Raw genomic sequence first — 8,370 nt, 5'->3', positions numbered from 1 at the left:
CATATCTGTATCATGTCAAATGGAGGTAAAGTAACCTAAAATATATCTTTATCACGTCAGATGGAGGAAAAGTAACCTCAAATATACCTTTACCACGCACTCATATACACAACTGATAAAAAGCTTGAAGATGGTTTGCTCGTTTGTTTAGCTCGTGAACTATGATGATCGTTTTTCGTCTGCCGTCCGTTCGTCAATCCGTCCACAATTTGTTGTTACAGCTTCTGCTAGTAATCAAGTGTGTCAATTTTAACACAATATTATCTGACGCACCCCTTCGTACCGATTGCACGAGCGAGAACTATACATGTGCCGCCCGTAAGTCCATCAGTCCGTTTTCCGTTCAGAAATTGGAACCTGTGACTGCGACTCGGTTTATTAGATGGATACATGACATGTACTGCTTTACGCAAGTTCACAACGTGGATTATAGCGGGTACGTTTTCCTCAAAAAATTAAGTTCAAAAGACGATTATGCTTTATATCTTTAAAGAGTGACTCCCATCATGTTTTCGAAAGTTTAGAATTGACACAAACTGCATTTTTTCAAGATATCTAGCCTATTTACATGCATATTTTCATAAGCCAAATATGAATTAATTTGATAAAATTTAACATTACAAAAGTCTGCTTAAAATGCTTTTTAAAAACCTATGCCGGTTGCAAACTTAACACTACAAGTATATAAACCAGGCAAGGAAACATATTTGAACACCATCTTAACAAAAGTTTGGTACATTTGGTTGATACCTTTTTCATTCTTATAACAAAGAGGCATTCACTAAAAAGGAAAACAAGAATTTCTTTTTTTCTCGATCATTTCAGGGAAAAAAATGAGAATCTCTCTTTAGGAAAAAAATTGATGGTTTGGACTATGACGAGGTTTGCAGGCTTATTATAGACTGTTTTGAACAAAAAAATGAAACAAAACAAAATGTGGTCATTTTAAAGAGAACAGTTTACAACTTGTTATTTAAAATTCCAAAGAAGTATATATCTTAGTTTTGAGTTTAGAAAGAAACTTATTAAAGTTAACCAGTTGCAGTTAAAAGAAATTTAGAAAGTAAAACATTGATATTTTTTTATAAAATATAATAAACAAAAAACCTAAAAAAAAAAAAAAAACCTGTCATATGGTTTTCGACCGTGACGAGGTTGACAGGCTTATTACCCTTTCCTAAGACAAGCGTCCATTGTTAACACTGGAACAAAATATTTAAAAAAAAAACAACTATTGGATGTGAAAAGGTACCCCAACAGAAAACCGCGTTTGTTTCATTGTCCTCTTTTTTATCTCGTTCCTTTTTATGTTAAAGTAACATTAATACTCAAAATCAACGACAGTTTCGTACAATATTTCGTAAAATAAAGCTTAACAATTAAAAATCAATGTTCCTTATGGCCATTGTCGAAATTTCAACGCCAGATGTGGTCTTGTAAAACAGATGTTTGTGGATACAAAATGCTCGTTTTTAATATGGTTTTAACATGGTACCATTTTAGTGTTCGTGTGTCGTATCAATTGATATATTCGCAGGAAATCAACATGGTATTTATTGTGGTCACAAATAAATAAAAACGAGCATTTTGTTTCTACAAAAATCTATGCTATCATACCACATCTAGCGTTGAAATTGTGACTATTGCTATAAGGAACACTGATTTTTTAGGTGTTAACTTTATTTTACGAATACTTTTTCGTTGATTTTGAGCGTTATAGAGACTTTAAAGTATTGTATAAAATTTGAAATGTTCATTTGGCTCGTCAACTCGAATCGTAATCGAATTATAATCATGCGTCTCACCACACTTTATAGTTATTCATTATCTTAAATTATAACACAAACTTCGGGAAAATTGCCAAAACCTGCCATTAAACTTGTTAAAAAGAGTTTTACATATACGATATTTTGCATAAGAAAATTCATTTCAATTAGAATTTAAATCACAAAACCACTCATTAAAATAAACGCGATGGTATTAATGCAATGGAACTCACTTTGTAATAATGTGTTACATTCATTACTATTTCATGAAATATGTTGAAATAAATGTCACGTGAATTGTCAAAAACCTACTCTAAAACTTGTTTAAACTTGAAAATCACTTCGAAAATAACTGTTGTCTCGGACGTCATCGGACATCGAAGACTTAATTACATTTTGGGGTTTTATTCCATTATATTAATAAATATTTTCATATCACGTTTTGGTCTTGTATTTTGTGTTCTGCGCTTTATTGTCATCACCAAATTTTATGTATCGTGTAATTCCATCGCCTTAAAACGGTCGAAACTGGTACTTGGCCCGATGCCAGAATATTTCTTCACAATTTCATTGACACTGTCTGGTACCGACCCTGGCGGAGCCTTGAAATCTTCTAATTCTCTTGGTACAGCAAGTTCAACTTCATGAAGTAATAGCTTTTGTTCTATCTCGTTCACGTCTTATACAGCTAAAGATTTATAGTCAACATGTCATCGGCCAAAGGCGCATCATGTCCTCACCGTCCATTGTGCTGCTTAAATTATTAAAGTGTTTACGATTTTTCGCTGTTTCGTTATATTATCGCAAGTGTTAACAATTTTCGCTGTTTTGTGTCGTCTGCTGAAGCCGGAAATGATATTCAGAACATAAAAAGCTGTAGACAATAAAGGTATGAAACAACTAATTGTTTTCGCGAGCCTTTCGGTAAACTGCAATATTATATTTTTTAAGAGTTCAACTTTTGCACCGAAACTAAGCATACAACTTCAAAATGGCGTCCACAATTGTCGAAATTGTAGATTTTCATATAAGGCCGAGTTTTTTCTGATTTGCTGAATCTCGTATTGGCCGAACTTTTCCCGTTTTGGCCGTGTTTTTCCATTTTGGCCGCCTTTTGCTCGTACAAGGCGAGTTTCGAGCTTTATTTGCAAGGCTCAACATGTATGGGGCGAACAAATTGAACACATGCTCGTCTTTTATTATAAAGTTAAGTAATGATTAAATATACTACCACAGTGTGTTAAAATTATTTTACCTAACTGACTGTTAATACAGTTGCATGACGTAATACGACGACTTTAACGTCGGTCATTTTTTTTTCCATAAAACTTAATTCATTACGTAGCTGGAAAGTATAGCTGCCCAGTGCCCGATAAAGAGACATTAAATTAATTCAAAAACATGGCGGAATAGACTTTTACATGGATATTAAAAAACAAACAAAAAAACAACACAAAACAGACTTTGACGTCTACACGATTGAATTTAAAAACACTAGTAAAAATTCAGTTTTTCACGTCTGCACGAAAGCATTTTTTCAGTCTTTTCACGTCTGCGAGTTATAAGATATCACAGTTGTTAAACAATCACGTATATCTCATGTATAATAAATATTACAGTCTTTAAACAAAACAGTTCCACCAACCTTAAATGTATCGGGCAATGTTAGTATTCCAATGGATTAATAAAATAATAAGATTATATAATATAATTGGAATTATGTCACGCACCTTAAAACTAACGATAAAATGTTATAAAAAAATAAAAAAATCAAAGACACAAAATGCAAAAACAAAGGAAGCGCAAGCAGGTGGCGGCGTTCCTTCAGATAACAAGGCTTGGGCCTCCTCATCCGGAAAAATCCGCCAACCGCCCGCTGACATCCGTAGTCTACGGCGGGGCTGGTTTAAGAACCTTTCGCGAGACCGAGGTGGACAATCACTGTCTCCCTTCAGGCCCCTAAAACAAGCACAGCCTGATAAACGTGACATATGTCATGAAGGCTAATAATTACTTAAAGACTAGATAAAAATAAATAATCCATTGATAAAAGAAAAGTTAGTAAGTCGTTCTATATAACTGTATACAGAACGACCATGAAACAGAAATGATGTCATATACAATATACAAAGAAAGATAACACATCCATTACGGAAAAAACAATAGTCTTCTCCTTTCTGCTCGCAGGATGACAGCCCCGGTGTCCTACACGCCACCAAATGGCCGCCGTCAACCTTAAAGCAGAAAGAAAAAGAACAACAGCCAATATAATATCAGCATTAATTGCACTACACGCCTTGTACACTACGTGTTAACCTATTGAAACACAAAAGTCGATAGCGACTCCATACACTACCGTACATTCTAGCGGGGGTTATATACAAAGACAAATGAAGCGTTCAATAAAGTATTAAATCTGTACAGCAGACGACACATGTTGATGTTTAAATTGAATAAATTTAAACTATTTATTATTATATACAGACAAGAAATATGTGATATTATATACAGACAAGAAATATGTGATTAACATATTACAAAACAAACAAACAATGAATAAGAAATTTAAATTCTTTAAACCACTGACTGTATGGATGGTAAAATCAATTACAGTAGGCATATACATCAATAATGTGACGGTGTTCGCTGTCCAATGCGTTTAGCACCTAAATTATCAACTATTGAAAAATATTATAAAAACATGTTCTGGCCGCATATCTCAGCACAGGTAGTTCTCAATTGCCCAATTTGTTTGGATCCCAGAAGTTCAATCATCAAAGAGCCACTTCCTCTCTATCCTTGGCAGGCTGTTGGCACTCATCTAAGAGCCACTTACTCTCTATCCTTGGCAGGCTGTTGGCACTGATGTATTTACATTTAATGGTCAAGACTACCTTTTCGCCTGTGACTATTACTCAAAATACTTTGAACTGGGTAAATTAAAGTGATAATATGGGCATCTAACAGTTTATAGGTGTCTATCGCAACCGTTGTTTATTTTTGGTGTTTTCACTTCGTATACACTTATATTTGTTAATGCAGCATCAACATACGAAAACAATATCCCGGAAAGAGAAAAATAATGCATTTGTATATCAACCGTACTTTCGTTTGACAACTGATCATGCATTTACGATGTGAGCCTAAATTTAGTTTTAGTGCAGATTCGTTCATACGACACAAAGACACAATTTTGTTTTACGGATCATTTTGGCTTACAGGACTGGGTGAGTCACCTAAAATTTCGAATATAAAGTATAGTTTTATATACAAATGGTAGCAAGATGAGTAGCAGATAATTGGTAAGTAACCACATTTTAACTAACTCTTTTGACCTGTTTATTCTTTGCAGCTCAATTCAAGAGTGAAAAGTGCCCATAATATCACTTTAAACAGCACCAGAGAGATTAGTCTCTGATGGCGTTACCTATTACAGTTCCTAGGAGTTTCAACATTTCCTGGCTGAATGGGACATCAATCATGTTCAAAAGTAATACAATTACAGTTTAAATCTTTTAACATAAAATTCAACAAAACTATCTGCCCCGAAAACAAGTTCATTATTAACAGGGGCGATAATATCATACAATCCCCATGATTCAACAAATTGAGAGTAATTCAATCTTTTAAAATCAACAAAAATTCTAAATCTAAATAATGACAAAAACATAGTAAGACTATCAATAACTTTAAACTGTTTTTTATGATGTTTTTTTTTTGATTTTGCAAATGCCAAATAACAAATCTGGAAATAGATAAGATCACTAAAATTGTGTTATTATGTCCAGCACTATCTACTTTAAAATAAAAAAAACTAAAGTTCTTTTCAGAAAGAGTGATTTTTGATACTGAGGCAATATTTAACAAGTATATAACACTTTTATTGACGGGACTAAAAAAGGAACATTCTATAAATAGGTGCGAAACAGTTTCGATATTTTTACAGAAATAACAATTTTTGATCTTTTAAATTCCTTTTAGATAAAGGTTAACGTCGGTCAAATACTGATTAAGGGAATGAATTAGTAGTACTAATTTGATAGAAATTCTTATTACTTTATATTATAATATTTTATATACAATTGAAACAATAAAAGGTACTTAATCTTGATGCATTATACATTTTGTATCCAGAATTGAACAATATTATCGAATACAATTGTTTATAAGCAGAGTTTACCCAAAACAATGTTGTTCAAGGGAGTTTATACAAAAAAAGGTTTGCACTGGCACCCTGTGCTATTAGAAGTCGGCAACGTTTAATCAAGGACGATGGCTATGCTGAATTTTTGCCATGAAGAGACTTTCTTCAATTAAAAATATACATGCGGAATGTGTCGCCCCTTATTAGCCTGTATGGACTGCACAGGCTAATAATGGACGAAAATTTACACACATGCATTAAATCCCCTTTTCACAGAGCGAGACTTATTTGATTTAATCACTGTTGTAAATGTATGCGTACTCCGTGTTTAATGAAATGTAGGTATACTGTAGGCTACTTGTGAACAATTTACGAACAAGTCGGTCCTTTATATTGCAATTGCCTAACTTTCCTCAGGATGATGAAACACATTTACATGCCATAATTGAAAACTATAATTTACGCTCGATGTGTACCAAGTAACGACGTTAATAAAAACATAGCAGTAACCTCTAATACATGTATCTGAAAGAAACAGGCAATTAGTACTACGTTAAGAATGGAAGTTTGAAAGATGCCTTCAGTGTGCAACTCATTTTAAATTTACGTCAAGGAAAACGTTACAATGCAAAAATTAAACAATTACTGATCGTATAATCAATTTGTAGCACCGATTAGAATTGTTCGGTAGTCAATTCGCGACAACGTCGTGTAATCAATAGCTTTAAATAATATTTTATTAATATCGTTGTATTACAACTTTGATATTTACAACCTTATATGTTTTTGTTCAACTTAACCTTAGTAAAAATTAACAACTATGTTTGTTTGATTAAGGCCCTGCTTTTGCTGAATCAAGGATAATAATAATATAACATCCTAACATTTAATTAGTGTTCATTATTATTTTTATAATGCAGAAGCGTGTATAATTATACAATTAGAGTAACAAGTGAAGTTTACACGAGACCGGCTGTATACATAACTGAATGTTCACTGGCCCGACGTAATGTTTCACTAGACCTGAAGCGTCAGTCTAGTAGTCATTGCGTCTGTTTCAGTACGATATGTTCAATTAAACATATGAGCCACGCTATGTGAAAAGAGGATTTAATGCATGTGCGTAAAGTGTCGTCAAAGATTTGCATGTGCAGTCCGCACAGGCTAATCAGGCACGACACTTTCCGCCTAAACTTGATATTTGCTAAGAAGAGACTTTCTTGAAACGAATAATATCATAAAGGCGCAAAGTGTCGTCCCTTATTAGCCTGTGTGGACTGCACAGGCTTATCTGGGACGGCACTTTACGCACATGCATTAAACCCCCTTTTTACAGAGCAAGGCCCATTTCTATTGTATGTAAACCGCTATGTAGCTAAGCTTACTCAAATAGGAAGATCAATTCATTAGTCTTCTACATATGTCAGTGTCAAATAAACATTATTATATATATTTAAGGTAGGATCTTCCGGCGCAAGTTCGAATCCTGCCCTCATCGCATACTTTTTGCGACGCGTTTTATTTCTGTTCTAACGTAATTTGATTTAATATAGCATATAAGCTATGTTTATTGTTAAATATGTTGAAAATTGTATGCACATCCTTCAATTTTTAAAATTAAAACAACGTTATGGCTAAATTGGGTAATTTACTGCTGAAAATACGAACCATGCATGTTGCATTTTTATTTTTATTTCAAAAAGTAAACGGTAATTCTGTCTATTTCTTGGTATTTTTGCTGTATATAGTGTTTCTATAAAAAATAAGTTTAAAATATAACTTATATGATACTATTTTGAATTTTATGACACTTTGTTTTTAACCGACCCAATTTTTATTTGGCTGAAATCACTTACATTTCATGGCGCTATTCCATAGATAAAAAATTGTAAAAAATAAATGTCTGTTAAAGAATACTTATTTCATCTTGTTTAAACTTTAAACACCTTTACAGCATCTGTACACACCAACTGCATGCACATATTTGGAAATTTGAATGAATTATGGAACTTTTATATACCCCAGGGGTGAAAATAAACTGGACAAAAGCCGAGCGTGGAGGTGGTTTTGAAAAAATCGGTATATTTTTTTAAAAAGCATGGAAAGCCTACCTACAAATTTGCATGTAGTTCTGTGAAATGATGCTGATTAAGAAAATAATTAATTAGATTATATTTGGATATGTGCCCATTAGAGGTGCGCTACCTTAACTCAATTTTAAATAAAAATGGCATACGAAACGGATAAAACTCGAATAACTCGAGTTAATATTGCTTTTAAAAGTTAACTAGTCTATAACAAATGCTCTATGGAGAAGTCAATGAAGGGAAGGTATCTGTTTAATTAACGTTATACACACGAAAGGGCCTCATATTTTCTCAGGCGGGGTAAGATAATACATATTAGATATTATATTCATGATAATAAATTAATTTGATTTTCTTGTACGAATTAATGTGT

This window comes from Dreissena polymorpha, chromosome 5 (genome assembly GCF_020536995.1).
Source record: "Dreissena polymorpha isolate Duluth1 chromosome 5, UMN_Dpol_1.0, whole genome shotgun sequence".
NCBI classification, from domain to species: Eukaryota; Metazoa; Mollusca; class Bivalvia; order Myida; family Dreissenidae; genus Dreissena; species Dreissena polymorpha.
This window is presented reverse-complemented; position numbering follows the sequence as displayed.